Source organism: Mizuhopecten yessoensis, unplaced genomic scaffold (assembly GCF_002113885.1).
Source record: "Mizuhopecten yessoensis strain PY_sf001 unplaced genomic scaffold, ASM211388v2 scaffold2277, whole genome shotgun sequence".
Classification (NCBI taxonomy): Eukaryota; Metazoa; Mollusca; class Bivalvia; order Pectinida; family Pectinidae; genus Mizuhopecten; species Mizuhopecten yessoensis.
In genome coordinates, this window is record NW_018404466.1 from 81,659 (window position 1) to 97,827 (window position 16,169).

The 16,169-nt window shown below is 38.7% G+C and overlaps 1 protein-coding gene across 1 annotated transcript in view; it reads right to left on the reverse strand.

Annotated features, from left to right (window-relative positions):
* Window positions 1-16,169, reverse strand: part of LOC110445419 — a gene marked incomplete at its 3' end in the record, with an annotated part of 95,271 nt that overhangs the window by 76,940 nt on the left and 2,162 nt on the right. The gene's annotated exons all lie outside the window — the stretch shown is intronic.

A 16,169-nucleotide genomic window follows, 5' to 3' on the forward strand; every position in this document is an offset into this window, starting at 1 on the left:
GTACCTGACAGTTCGTTAACGGTATCAGTCGGAGTGTGTTCCTGTTTATTGGTACCTGTCAGTTCGTTAACAGTATTAATTAGTCGGAGTGTGTTCCTGTGTATTGGTACCTGACAGTTCGTTAACAGTATCAGTCGGAGTGTGTTCCTGTGTATTGGTACCTGACAGTTTGTTTACATTATAAGTCGGAGTGTGTTCCTGTTGATTGGTACATTACAGTTCTTTAACAGTATTAGTCGGAGTGTGTTCCTGTTTATTGGTACCTGACAGTTCGTTAACAGTATAAGTCGGAGTGTTCTACTGTGTATTGGTACCTGACAGTTCTTTAACAGTATTAGTCGGAGTGTTCCTGTTGATTGGTACCTTACAGTTCTTTAACAGCATTAGTCGGAGTGTGTTCCTGTGTGTTGGTACCTGATAGTTCGTTAACAATCTACGTCGGAGTGTGTTTCTGTGTATTTGGACCTGACAGTTCGTTTACAGTATTAGTCTGAGTGTGTTCCTGTTTATTGGTACCTGACAGTTTGTTTACAGTATAAGTCGGAGTGTGTTCCTGTTGATTGGTACCTTACAGTTCTTTAACAGTATTAGTCGGAGTGTGTTCCTGTGTGTTGGTACCTGATAGTTCGTTAACAATATACGTCGGAGTGTGTTTCTGTGTATTTGGACCTGACAGTTCGTTTACAGTATTAGTCGGAGTGTGTTCCTGTTTATTGGTACCGTTAACGAACTGTCAGGTACCTTACAGTTCTTTAACAGTATTAGTCGGATTGTGTTCCTGTGTGTTGGTACCTGATAGTTCGTTTACAATATACGTCGGAGTGTGTTTCTGTGTATTTGGACCGGACAGTTCGTTTACAGTATTAGTCGGAGTGTGTTCCTGTTTATTGGCACCTGACAGTTCGTTAACAGTATAAGTCGGAGTGTTTTCCTGTGTATTGGTACCTGACAGTTCGTTAACAGTATAAGTCGGAGTGTGTTCCTGTTTATTGATTTATCTTCCTTCATATTGCATTACCTCTGGGCTAATGCCAAACAGAAGGTTATATATCAAGGGTGAAGGTCATTTCTATCAAGAGATTTTAAACTTCCTATGTGTTAGTGGGTCATATAGTAACTACCGTCTGTAAAAAGGACCTGCATTCAGATCACGTGGAAGCCGAACTACATGTATGTATATATATGCCCAGTCAGAGAAACAGAAAAAAACGAAAGGAAACAATTAAACGTTACTGTAGTGTACGACCCGGTGAATACCAAGGTCATAAATCACAGTAACAATTGTGTTCCTACACTTATCAGTGTGGCGTCACTCCTGTGTGAGACAATTCGTCTGTAACAAGCGCGATTAATCCGTATACCAAGGACGAAATTACAATTTACAAAATCTAGCGCGAGGCACGTGAGGAAGCTGATTCCAATTGCTTTGCGATATTTGCTGTGTCGTTAACGGGGGATAAATCCAATATATATTTGGCGTTCTTCACCTGCAATGTTTCTTACAAATGTGTTTTACTTTAAATATGGGAACGACTTAACATTACTGAATTAGGTATACAGCGATAGAGACGCTATATATCAGTTAACCAAACAAGTTTTATGTTCCACAAATAAATCAACGTTAAAACGCAGTAGAGTATGGAGAATCTGGTATAGGGGAATAAGTGCTCGAGAGAATCAAGACAAGCACCGATATGACACGGAGACCAAACAAGCTCTTTAATGTCCTTGACAGCAGACAAACACCAATACAACGCAGACCCCAAACGAGTATAACTGTGAAAGAAACAGCAATCAAGCACCAATTTGACAGAGACACTGACCAAGCATTAATGTTGCAGAACAGCAGAAAACGCTAATGGGACAGAGACACAAGACGAACACCAATTTGATAGAGACACCACGTCGTGAACATAGCTGTATCTGTCTTATAGAACATACATGTACATGTCTTATAGAACATACATGTACATGTCTTATAGAACATACATGTACGTGTCTTCTAGAACACGTATACCGATTAGTCACATTCGGGCTTAAAACGGAAGGAGAAAGGAAAGCATGTATGCATCAGACTAGCTGTCAAATTAGTATATAAAAAAATACTTTTGTACCATTCCGAAAAAAACACCCAGGAGTGATATACGGTATTTTGTTGTTCGAGTTCTAGCTGGCTCCATGTTTATACTGGTAGTAAAACTTTAGCTTCAATTCAATATAATACACAAGAGGCTACATATGACGTATGTACGGAGTCGCCCATGTCAGATTGCGAGTGATACTGGGACCATCCATCACGGGATCTAGACGGAGGTTTGTCGAGGTAGACGTCCTCATAATATACGTACTGGGCGCTAGGCAGATGGCGCAATGTATTCCGACAATGATATGGCATTTATCATACAACGTTTGTCATTCAAAGACCACATAATTTTGAAACTTTTCGCTGCATGGACCACGGAAACCATTGCCAAGTAGCATGTCAGTTAATACTTTGAGACATAAATGGGTATATCCAACGACTGGATATATAAAAAAAATACTAAAAAAAATATATACATGTATCAGAATTAGAAAAAAAAGACTTCAAGATTAACATTTAAATGACTAAAATTTACATTTTAATCATTTAAATTTAACTCTTTCAGTATCAACGTTCGACATTTGGATTGAATAAACATACCGGTTTATTTGAAAACAATCCACTGAATGGAAAAAACATATGACGTAAGATAATAGCAAAATTTTGTGACGAGTTTCATAAATGTCATATGAAATGAAAACGAGTGTAAGATCCTATATATATCATTTCAGATTTCAAATGCTATTTTCTTACTTTTTGCTTTTTGTATTCATTGGATTTTATTCGAATAAATGTAGCATTTATTTGTGTAAAACGACCATTTTCATGCAACCTTGAAATATATAAAGCCGCCATTTTGACTTCAGTGCATAAATATGTGACGTCATAATTGAAACAATTGAAACTTACAACCAATCATAGGGCTAGTAGGTCATATAACATGGGTTGATACGCAAAAAAAAGAAGCAATTACGACAGGGTATATTCACTGGATAACAGTACATTATGTGATAAAAATATATATTGTTCCAATGATTCAATCATATGTAAAAACGTGTAAGGACGGTTCTGAATGGTTGCTGAATATAACCAAATGGAATTCCTCTTATACCCGTCTAACTGGACGTAAGCTGTTTGGAGGACGTTAAACCCCAAACAGGCAATCTCCCATGGTACGTGGCGGCAAACAACTCTGAGCAGAAGAGCATGGTGATATAAACGGTGCCCGGTACAATGTACTACTCCGTAGTGTTCATGCCCGTGCTGTATACATTTGTCGTGGCATTTCCAAATGTTAGAACAATACTAGTACAGTGCGTAACTACCGGTATGATTTACAGACCAGATGGATCAACATTTACGCAAGTCAAAGTTTACATACTATTCATGACATTTCCATTGACAATGGCTGGAAACTAGATGCACAATTACCACAAGCCCGGATGGCATCATTTGTTTTTGAAATGGAACAGAAATTTCTAAATCATTAACAATACAGATTGTCATGGGAGTTACCTTAACACAACTTGATTGTCACTAGTAGCCGACATCTATTATTGATCAAATACACACAGTCCCACAGGCGATGCTTTCATTTCCATGTCATTGATTGAGCCGCAGTTTTTACTGGATATAATGGAAGTATTTTCGCCGTGAGAGATGAAATGCAACTTCCATTTGTTTCAATGCAATTCACTGTGTGCATTTTTGCCGAGCTTTGTTATTAATGAAAGGAATCGTCTTTTGTTATTTAACTTCAAGTCTTGACAAAAGGCAAATACCTGTGAATGTAGGATGGCATAGCGTATCACGACATATTTGTTTCATACAGCGTCAGTGACGTACATGCTCCTTGGTGCCAATAAGATAAGCGCACCTGATACTGAACGCCAATAAGATACGCGAATCTTATAATGAACGCTTTACGAAGCGCGCACCTGATCATGAACGCCATTAAGACATGCGCACCTGAATACTGAGTGCCAATAAGATACGTGCACCTGATACTGAACGCCAATAAGATACGTGCACCTGATACTGAACGCCAATTAGCGCCAATGAGATATGCGCTTTTGATACTGAGCACCAATGAGACACATATATACAAGTAACTGACGCTTAGACTGGGTTGCGAGGCGTGATTTGTGAGGACTAACGATATGAACGTCTCTAACAGAGCACCTATTAAAACAAATCCCTCAGAGTGAGAGCCAATAATATACAATGTATACACGTATTTGACTGAATACCTATGCCACATATGTACACTAGTAGCTGACCCTGAATACCGATACAACGAGATACATATACCTTAGGAAGCCCCAATGAGAAGCAGATATATAACACTGAGAGCCGATGGGATACACGTATATCTTACTGAGCGCCAATGCGACATACGTATTATACACTGAGAGCCAAAGAGACGCATGCATATCACTGAACGCTAATACGATACACGTATGTAATACTGAGCGCCAATGCGATAGTATACTGAGCGCAAATGAAACACACGTATTTGACACTGAGCACCAATGAGATAGTATACTGAGCGCCAATGAAACACATGTATTTGACGCTAAGCACCAATGAGATACACGTATTTTACTGAGCGCCAATGGAACACATGTATTTGGCACTGCCCGCCAATGAGAAACACGTATCTTACTGAGCGCCAATGACACGAACGTATTTGACACTGAGCGCTGGTTTGGTTGAATCTTTTGTAATGATGTACCTTTCTGGAAAAAATCATAAACAACGTGTGAAGTCTCGATTGAACAGGGGAGCATTTCTCTTGTCTATATAAACTGTCAACGCCGAGGCAGCCACCATACTTAAGTGTTTGATTCAGTGGGTGTAACGCCTCACCATAAATCATTGGCGGCCACTATCAAAGAGCCCATACAGGGAAACGTCTAGATAACGTAAAGAGGATATTTTTTCTCTACTAATAAAGTAACTGCGAGCCGATACGCTGATTCTTCTGCGGGGAAAATGTATAGCTACGATACAACGCTATGAATTGTATATACGTATTTTTTTCTAAAATGTTTAAAAAGTTATTTATGATAATTATTCTGCGCTACAGGGAATTGCAAAGCACTCGGTGGCAATGGGTTGGAGGAGATAAGATATTGTCTTTGGTTCTGTCCAAATCTTCCACTAAAATAATTTCAATCTTCTGTTTGTTTATGTGCTGCAGAGTTTGATACAATGAGAAACTACTGTGCTATAAATCTGCCCTTATTATGTTTACTTAACCATTGCACTGGTATCAGTTGACATTAATATAGAATATGAACGCAAACTGAAGGCGGTTAAATGCTAAAATGGCTGCAATTGCATGCTGATATTAAATAAGAGGAAAGAACAGCATTTTACAATGTCTTTGTACAAGTTTAATAGGACATAGATAACCAGACGGAAAACACCGTAAAGTTCTGTGTATTGAATTTTTTAACAACTCAATAGATATAAGCAATATTTAGTTACCGGTCTAACAACAAAGGGAAGTAATCCACAGTAAAAAGGTCCTCACACATCCCTGCTGTTGGTACTTGGCGGATACGTTACTGTGCAATGTGAAACTCCCCCAACTGTACAGAAGGAATAAAACCACCCGCCCCATCAACTGTTGTAAGAGAATACAGCATTTCAGACAAGTTAAGATGGTAGTCATATTTCAGTCTGCTACTGTTCGGTCCCTAAAATTGTCGAACTATTTATCAACATTCTGACACACAGTTATGAGGAGATTTATGAAGTGGAGCGATCATATTCCTTTGTGATTTTCTTTGATTTGAACAGCTTCACGATAAACAGTCGATATTCAATGAGAACTGTAAAATAGTGTTATTGTTTTTGCTTTTAAAAGCTATAGTTCCATGTTGCTAATGGCGATGTCCTTGGGATTGATTGAGCTGCCCCAACAAAGGCGGTATTTTGAAATAAAAACAATATCTGATGCAAATAACTTTGATGGAAATACCAATGTCGGCGCCTCTTATATATAAAACTATTGTAATCATCTTTAGATATGTACATTGTATGATGAAGGTTTCATTTTTCATAAGTGTAAATGAAAATGAAATAAGATACATAAGTACGTTGTACAGACGTTGGTTGGATACAAATATTAAGGGCATGGCTCCACATTTATGAACTCTCGAGTCACACGTATACGGGTAACTTCATATTGACACTCAGCTCATAATTACACTCATGTAACAACTTCGTATTGACATTCAACTTAATATAACAATCGTGTTAATACTTCGTATTGACACTCAGCTCACATTTACACTCGTGTAACAACTTCGTATTGACACTCATTTCACACTTACACTCGTGTGACAACTTTGTATTGACATTCAGCTCACACTTACACTCGTGTGACAACTTCGTATTGACATTCAGCTCACCATTTCACTCGTGTGACAACTTCGTATTGACACTCAGCTCACACTTACACTCGTGTGACAACTTCGTATTGACACTCACCTCACACTTACAATCGTGTAAAAACATCGTATTGACACTCAGCTCACACTTACACTCGTGTAAAAACTTCGTATTGACACTCAGCTCACACTTGTGTGACAACTTCGTATTGACATTCAGCTCACACTTACACTCGTGTGACAACTTCGTATTGACATTCAGCTCACACTTACGCTCGTGTGACAACTTCGTATTGACACTCAGCTCACCATAACCCTCGTGTGACAACTTCATATTGACACTCAGCTCACCATTACACTCGTGTGAGAACTTCGTATTGACACTCAGCTCACCATTACACTCATGTGATAACTTCGTATTGACACTCAGCTCAAACTTACACTCGTGTAACAACTTCGTATTGACCCTCAGCTCACCATTACACTCGTGTGACAACTTCGTATTGACACTCAGCTCACCATAACACTCGTGTGACAACTTCATATTGACACTCAGCTCACCATTACACTCGTGTGACAACTTCGTATTGACACTCAGCTCACCATTACACTCGTGTGATAACTTCGTATTGACACTCAGCTCAAACTTACACTCGTGTAACAACTTCGTATTGACACTCAGCTCACCATTACACTCGTGTAACAACTTTGTATTGACACTCAGCTCACCATTACACTCGTGTAACAACTTCGTATTGGCACTCATCTCACACTTACACTCGTGTGACAACTTCGTATTGACACTCAGCTCACACTTACACTCGTGTGACAACTTTGTATTGACATTCAGCTCCTCACACTTACACTCGTGTAACAACTTCGTATTGACATTAAGCTCACACTTACACTCGTGTGACAACTTCGTATTGACACTCAGCTCACACTTACACTCGTGTAACAACTTCGTATTGACATTAAGCTCACTCTTACACTCGTGTGACAACTTCGTATTGACATTCAGCTCACACTTACACTCCTGTGACAACTTTGTATTGACACTCAGCTCACATTTACACTCGTGTGACAACTTCGTATTGACACTCAGCTCACACTTACACTCGTGTGACAACTTCGTATTGACACTCAGCTCACATTTACAATCGTGTAACAACTTCGTATTGACACTCAGCTCACCATTACACTCGTGTAACAACTTCGTTTTGACACTCAGCTCACGCTTACACTCGTGTAAAAACTTCGTATTGACACTCAGCTCACACTTACACTCGTGTAACAACTTCGTATTGACACTCAGCTCACAATAACACTCGTGTGACAACTTCGTATTGACATTCAGCTCACCATTACACTCTTGTAACAACTTTGTATTGACACTCAGCTCACCATTACATATATACCTGTATGTACTAAAAACAATAGAAATTGATGTAAAAATAATAAAATATTCTAAATCATATCTTATTTGTTCACGATTTACAAATAGAAAACGTCAAAACGATTTGAAGCATGTACAATCAGTCTAATGATGCCTATTCCATGAATTTGTCATGTTAGATGCAGCTTACTGAAGACTTGATAGGTACTTTCTCGCTGTGAACGGGTAGTATGTCAGCCTAATTGTGCCGAAAGCCACCCTTTGACAATATAATGACAAGGTTTATATGCATCTATAGCACGTTCGAGTAGTATTTAGCTCGCCAATGTGTTCAGGTTTCAGAGGAACTCTAACTTCTAGTAGACATAAACTCTGTTCTGGTTTCATTAGCGAGGAACATTGTCACTCAGAAACGTACATACATTTGTATATCGACCATAGCTATCGGATACGGTAGTAATTAATGTGTTTTGTGACATACTAGTATAATACCGATTGTGATTTTTATATCAGCAATATTATCATCACCATATCACAGATATATCCGTGACTTCTGTTGTTGTTCCGTAACGGTACGTACAATCTACATCCAGAAACTTTCAGAGAAAAGCTTTTACCATAAAGATACTTGCATTGATACCTTTCCTGACGCATTTCCGGCCGCGTGTACACCAACATGCTTTACCTTAAAAACTTCACCAAAGATAAATGCAATGCAAAAAGCTAAAATGTGAGAAGGCCTACGAGTATATTATACTTTCTGTATCTCCTTCCCTGTCTGTCTGTCTGTCTCCTTGTCTCCTCCCCTCTCTCCTTAACAAACTCTGTTTACCAATGAATGCTCAGGTTTTAAAACATCTTTAACATTTAATCATTTTGAACAGAAAGAAAAAAAATACAGCTAATGTTAAAAAGAAACCCACCTAGATGTAATCAATAAAGAAAAAGCTCGAACTCCATTGTACATTTCAGGCCTAAAGAGTGTCAGCAGTGTTTCTAATAAATCGCAATACACTACGGCAAACACAACTATAATCTCATCTATATTAGCGAGCCGGTGGAACTTGTAAGGGATATCTTATTGTAAGGAATCGATGCTGGTGTATCGAGACAGTATATGTCCATTAAATAAAATCCAGTTTCTTTCCGCACGACTTCTTCAAATTGAATTCCCATGTCCCGGGTAGGCCTTACGCGTGCCTTACTGATGTTGGTTCGGAGAGTATAAGCCAGCTAAGAGCCTCATTAAAGACTTCCGAACGTTAAAAGAATCTCGCGGTGGTGTGGTATTAATAAATAATTATGGTTATTGAGCACACTTTGGTTGGTGTATATGGTATAATAAATAATGTTGTTTGCTCAGCACATTCGTTACACGTCTCTACACAAGAGTATTGCTCAAAACGGTTTTTAATGTTCGCAATAACCTATAGCCATGGTACGAGACAGTCCATGTTTATAGATATACAGGTAAATCAGTCAATGGCACGTCCTGCTTACATATTATAACGAATGGAAAGAAGACATTATTGTTTCCAGTATCAAACGATGATTTTTTTTACTGAATGTTAAATATTTTTAAACAATGTTTTGTTTGATTTAAAATAATCAGCACCAAGACGAAGGTAGGCATTTTATAGCGTTAGTTTTTTTCTTAATCGGTCATGAAGCTTAACACTGATCCTTCCATAGTCCTCATCCCATGCTCGAAGTTTACGGGGTTACACACAATTTCGTGCTCCTGCAGGAAACGTAAAACAGGGTAACCCCTTTAATTTCTTGAGTGTCCTCAACGATCCAAAATACGTTTCAGGTTCTAAACTCATTTTGTGATCTATGGCGGCCTTGAACTAAATCTAGTGTACAGCCATATAAATACTGGTATTAATCAGAACTTTGTTGTGTTACCACCCATTTACAAAGTTATACATAAAAAGACCTGACAATACTCGGGACTAACAACACAACGAAAACAAACAGGATGATGCATCATCATTCGGAATTAATAACATCTAGTAACACAGTTACGATATTAGCTGCAGTTTAAACAAAACAGAAAGACAGCAGACACCTGTAAACCCCCAGAAGTAATGATTCATGGTGTAAGACAACACACACATGTAAACCCCCAGAAGTAATGGTTCATGGTGTAAGACAACACACACATGTAAACCCCCAGAAGGAATGGTTCATGGTGTAAGACAGCAGACACCTGTAAACCCCCAGTAGTAATAGTTCATGGTGTAAGACATCAGACATATGTAAACCCAGAAGTAATGGTGCATAGTGCAAGACAGCAGACACCTGTAAACCCTCAGCAGTAATAGTTCATGGTGTAAGACAGCAGACACCTGTAAACCCCCAGAAGTAATGGTTCATGGTGTAAGACAGCAGACACCTGTAAACCCCCAGAAGTAATGGTTCATGGTGTAAGACAGCAGACACCTGTAAACCCCCAGAAGTAATGGTTCATGGTGTAAGACAGCAGACACCTGTAAACCCCCAGAAGTAATGGTTCATGGTGTAAGACAGCAGACACCTGTAAACCCCCAGAAGTAATGGTTCATGGTGTAAGACAGCAGACACCTGTAAACCCCCAGAAGTAATGGTTCATGGTGTAAGACAGCAGACACCTGTAAACCCCCAGAAGTAATGGTTCATGGTGTAAGACAGCAGACACCTGTAAACCCCCAGAAGTAATGGTTCATGGTGTAAGACAGCAGACACCTGTAAACCCCCAGAAGTAATGGTTCATGGTGTAAGACAGCAGACACCTGTAAACCCCCAGAAGTAATGGTTCATGGTGTAAGACAGCAGACACCTGTAAACCCCCAGAAGTAATGGTTCATGGTGTAAGACAGCAGACACCTGTAAACCCCCAGAAGTAATGGTTCATGGTGTAAGACAGCAGACACCTGTAAACCCCCAGAAGTAATAGTTCATGGTGTAAGACAGCAGACACCTGTAAACTCCCAGAAGTAATAGTTCATGGTGTAAGACAGCAGACATCTGTAAACCCCCAGAAGTAATAGTTCATGGTGTAAGACAGCAGACACCTGTAAACCCCCAGAAGTAATAGTTCATGGTGTAAGACAGCAGACACCTGTAAACCCCCAGAAGTAATGGTTCATGGTGTAAGACAGCAGACACCTGTAAACCCCCAGAAGTAATGGTTCATGGTGTAAGACAGCAGACACCTGTAAACCCCCAGAAGTAATGGTTCATGGTGTAAGACAGCAGACACCTGTAAACCCCCAGAAGTAATGGTTCATGGTGTAAGACAGCAGACACCTGTAAACCCCCAGAAGTAATGGTTCATGGTGTAAGACAGCAGACACCTGTAAACCCCCAGAAGTAATGGTTCATGGTGTAAGACAGCAGACACCTGTAAACCCCCAGAAGTAATGGTTCATGGTGTAAGACAGCAGACACCTGTAAACCCCCAGAAGTAATGGTTCATGGTGTAAGACAGCAGACACCTGTAAACCCCCAGAAGTAATGGTTCATGGTGTAAGACAGCAGACACCTGTAAACCCCCAGAAGTAATGGTTCATGGTGTAAGACAGCAGACACCTGTAAACCCCCAGAAGTAATGGTTCATGGTGTAAGACAGCAGACACCTGTAAACCCCCAGAAGTAATGGTTCATGGTGTAAGACAGCAGACACCTGTAAACCCCCAGAAGTAATGGTTCATGGTGTAAGACAGCAGACACCTGTAAACCCCCAGAAGTAATGGTTCATGGTGTAAGACAGCAGACACCTGTAAACCCCCAGAAGTAATGGTTCATGGTGTAAGACAGCAGACACCTGTAAACCCCCAGAAGTAATGGTTCATGGTGTAAGACAGCAGACACCTGTAAACCCCCAGAAGTAATGGTTCATGGTGTAAGACAGCAGACACCTGTAAACCCCCAGAAGTAATGGTTCATGGTGTAAGACAGCAGACACCTGTAAACCCCCAGAAGTAATGGTTCATGGTGTAAGACAGCAGACACATGTAAACCCATAGAGGTTATGGTTCATGGTGTAAGACAGCAGACACATGTAAACCCATAGAAGTTATGGTTCATGGTGTAAGACAGCAGACACCTGTAAACCCCCAGAAGTAATGGTTCATGGTGTAAGACAGCAGACACCTGTAAACCCCCAGAAGTAATGGTTCATGGTGTAAGACAGCAGACACCTGTAAACCCCCAGAAGTAATGGTTCATGGTGTAAGACAGCAGACACCTGTAAACCCCCAGAAGTAATGGTTCATGGTGTAAGACAGCAGACACCTGTAAACCCCCAGAAGTAATGGTTCATGGTGTAAGACAGCAGACACCTGTAAACCCCCAGAAGTAATGGTTCATGGTGTAAGACAGCAGACACCTGTAAACCCCCAGAAGTAATGGTTCATGGTGTAAGACAGCAGACACCTGTAAACCCCCAGAAGTAATGGTTCATGGTGTAAGACAGCAGACACCTGTAAACCCCCAGAAGTAATGGTTCATGGTGTAAGACAGCAGACACCTGTAAACCCCCAGAAGTAATGGTTCATGGTGTAAGACAGCAGACACCTGTAAACCCCCAGAAGTAATGGTTCATGGTGTAAGACAGCAGACACCTGTAAACCCCCAGAAGTAATGGTTCATGGTGTAAGACAGCAGACACCTGTAGACCCCCAGAAGTAATGGTTCATTTTTTTTTCCATTTCAACAAATTTATAAACAAAGTTGATACAAGTCAATTGGATGGAATAACAGGCAAAGCCTCTATAAATTCTTTCCAGCGGTGGCTAAATTAATGGACTCTGTTATTTTTATTTGATTTAATTAATACATCAATTTTGAAATGAAAATTATAAAACATTTTTTTTTAAAGGGATGTAACTTCTTCTTAATTAACATATCTGAAATACAAATACATTCACACTTCTCACATCACACACAAAACACTTCCACAGATATTATTTATTTTTATAACATTTTACAATGTATATAAGCTATATAGCTACATGTATCAAATCACACAGATATTGGCAGACATTGACCAAAAGTCCATGTGCAAATATATGCACAGGTCACAGAAGAATACTATTTACAGAAAAGTAGGTAAAGTTACTTATTTGTGGAGTATAATTGAAATAGGAATAGTAAAGTATAAAAGTATAAAGTATAAGGTCATGGCTGGTTAGATCGTATAGAGATTAAAACGCCTCGATTTACCAATAAATAACTGTACATGATTAAGTAACTGTCTGTTTGTTAGTTCATCACGATCATGACAGCATTGTAGAAAAATGTTTGTATCAATATGGTTATGATTTCCATAATTATCAACAGAAGTAAATAAAGTAGGTCTGAGATCATTATACAATGGACATTCAAGAAAATAATGGAAAACTGTTTCATATTCAAAAGAGCAAGCACAAGAGGGACAGTCAGTTAAATGGTCATTGAATAAATCAAAATTTAAATTGCTACAGAAGTTTTTAAGTTGACAAAGAATAATATGTGCCTGTCTATCACCTTCAGGTCAAAAAATTTAGGTTGATTCATTATCGATAATAATATCTTTATTCATTTTGTGTTTAAAGGTTGCAAGAGTTGGGGAGTTTAAGAGATCATTATCAGTAGTGTACGGCACATTAGAGGGAGGAAAATGTCAAAATAATTGTTAGTTCTGCATATAGGTGGAATAAACAGTCTTGTTTGTCTGAGGGAATAGGGTTATTGTTTTGATTGTTAATGAAATGATTTAAGACATCTTGTAAGTATTGAGGTGACAGCCCATGCATTATTTTATACATCATTAAGTGTTTGGTTTATTTTAAGAAGTAATGGTTGATGGTTTAAGAAGATAAGTTACAGCCGGAAATTTGCGAAGGTTCAAAGCAAAGTTTGATTTGCGCTCTAGAATATGGTACAACGTGCAATAAACGAGGGCGTATGTTTTCTTTTGAACAATAACAAAACTTAAAATGTATCATGAAATGCAATTGCTTTAAAGTGCTGACTGTTTTTAAAGTTTTCACTTTGTAATTTTGCAAGTTATTGCTTCGCAACATATTAGCAACAACAAAAAACATTAGTTATATAGGAAATAACACGGACATAACCGGCACTCCCATGATGAGGCTAGATCCTTACTTGTCAAGCTGTTCTTGCTTAACATCACGATTTTACTTGTCTGCGAGGTTGCTCTATAAGAATACCGCATATTTTAACCATTATATATGCTTACTTCCGGTTCCGGTTCATTCATTCATTTTTGAAATGTCAAGTATGCATTTTTCGCGGTTTCCATCTGATTGTGTAGATAATTCATAATAAAAAAAAAAATATTGTTAAGATTTCATTTCGTGGTTTGATTACTTCAGAGTGACCAGCAACATCTTAAATCAAATGTATTGTCTTATTGGGACCCATTTACTGTAAGGTACTGCCTTATTGGACCTGTATTTACTGTAAGGTACTGCTTTAATGGGTCTTTATATACTGTATTGTACTGCCTTATTGGGACTGTACTTATTGTAAAGCACTGCATTATTGAATCTGTATTTACTGTAAGGTACTGCCTTATTGGGTTGTATTTACTGTAAGGTACTGCCTTGATTGCGATGTATTTACTGTTAGGTACTGCTTTATTGGGATGTATTTACTGTTAGGTACTACCTTATTAGGATGTATTTACTGTTAGGTACTGCCTTGATGGCGATGTATTTACTGTAAGATACTGCCTTATTGGGATATATTTACTGTAAGATATTGCCTTATTGGGATGTATTTACTGTAAGATACTGCCTTAATGGGATGTATTTACTGTTAGCTACTGCCTTATTGGGATGTATTTACTGTTAGGTACTGCCTTATTGGGATGTATTTACTGTAAGGAACTGCCTTATTGGGATGTATTTACTGTAAGGAACTGCCTTATTGGGATGTATTTACTGTAAGATACTGCCTTGATGGCGATGTATTTACTGTTAGGTACGGCCTTATTGGGATGTATTTACTGTAAGGAACTGCCTTATTGGGATGTATTTACTGTAAGGTACTGCCTTATTGGAAGGTTTTTACTGTAAGATACTGCCTTGATGGCGATGTATTTACTGTTAGGTACTGCCTTGATGGCGATGTATTTACTGTAAGATACTGCCTTATTGGGATATATTTACTGTAAGATATTGCCTTATTGGGATGTATTTACTGTAAGATACTGCCTTAATGGGATGTATTTACTGTTAGCTACTGCCTTATTGGGATGTATTTACTGTTAGGTACTGCCTTATTGGGATGTATTTACTGTAAGGTACTGCCTTATTGGGATGTATTTACTGTAAGATACTGCCTTGATGGCGATGTATTTAAGCTAAAGGGAATAGCTGCAATGACGTCATGCTTTATTGGGTTTGCATGAAAGCACGTGCCATTATTTTGTCTGAACTACTTCCTTGCTCGATAAGCGTGCGTCTAGCGATGGCTTGCCTTAAATAATTCCTTATTTTCGGTTATAGAAGTAGCTAAAGGTAAACATAGCCTTTATAAAGCTCCATGTCTGTCACAAAACCAATACTCCTCTCCTTGCCATGGGTAATGGATGACCAACACGGCCGATAAACCACACATCTGTGGTGAGGGAATACTACTGCCAGCCTAAACATGTTGGTATGTTCTCTCACTATGGAATAAAATGATCATAATTGAAAACTGGAAACTGGAAAAGGCAAGTTTAGTATAGGGGCGGGTTTCAAACCAATATCGCGGACTGTTTCCTATTATTTCATGCGCACAAGTTGAGACAAATCGATTTGTATTTTGAATTCTCTTTCAAGAAATTAATAATTTGACATCGTATCTGAACATATTTTAATAGACATACAGTGAATATATTCATGATAGAATTCTGGGTATAAAAGGCATAGCTACTCAGTTTTTAAGCTTAGAAATACTTATCACAAAGATATTGGAATGGAACAAACAATTTTCTACCTTAGCTTTGGTATTCAAATATAATTCTCTTTCTTCTAGAGTGCCATTTTGTACAGTAATTATATTTATATCTTCATTAAAGTTAATACATGTTTTTACATAGCCATTTTATCCGTGCAAGTTTTGTAAAAAAAAATATGACGCTTTCATTCTTCCGGAGTCAAACTGTCGCTAAAATCACGAGGCTGGTGTGGGCGGGTTTTTATGAAATAAAATACAGTCGGTTTGGCAGCGTGACACATGTAGGACTGTTTCAATTGCTTTCAGCTTAACAGTGGCGGATCCAGAGGGGCTTTTCGGGCTTCAGGACCCCCCC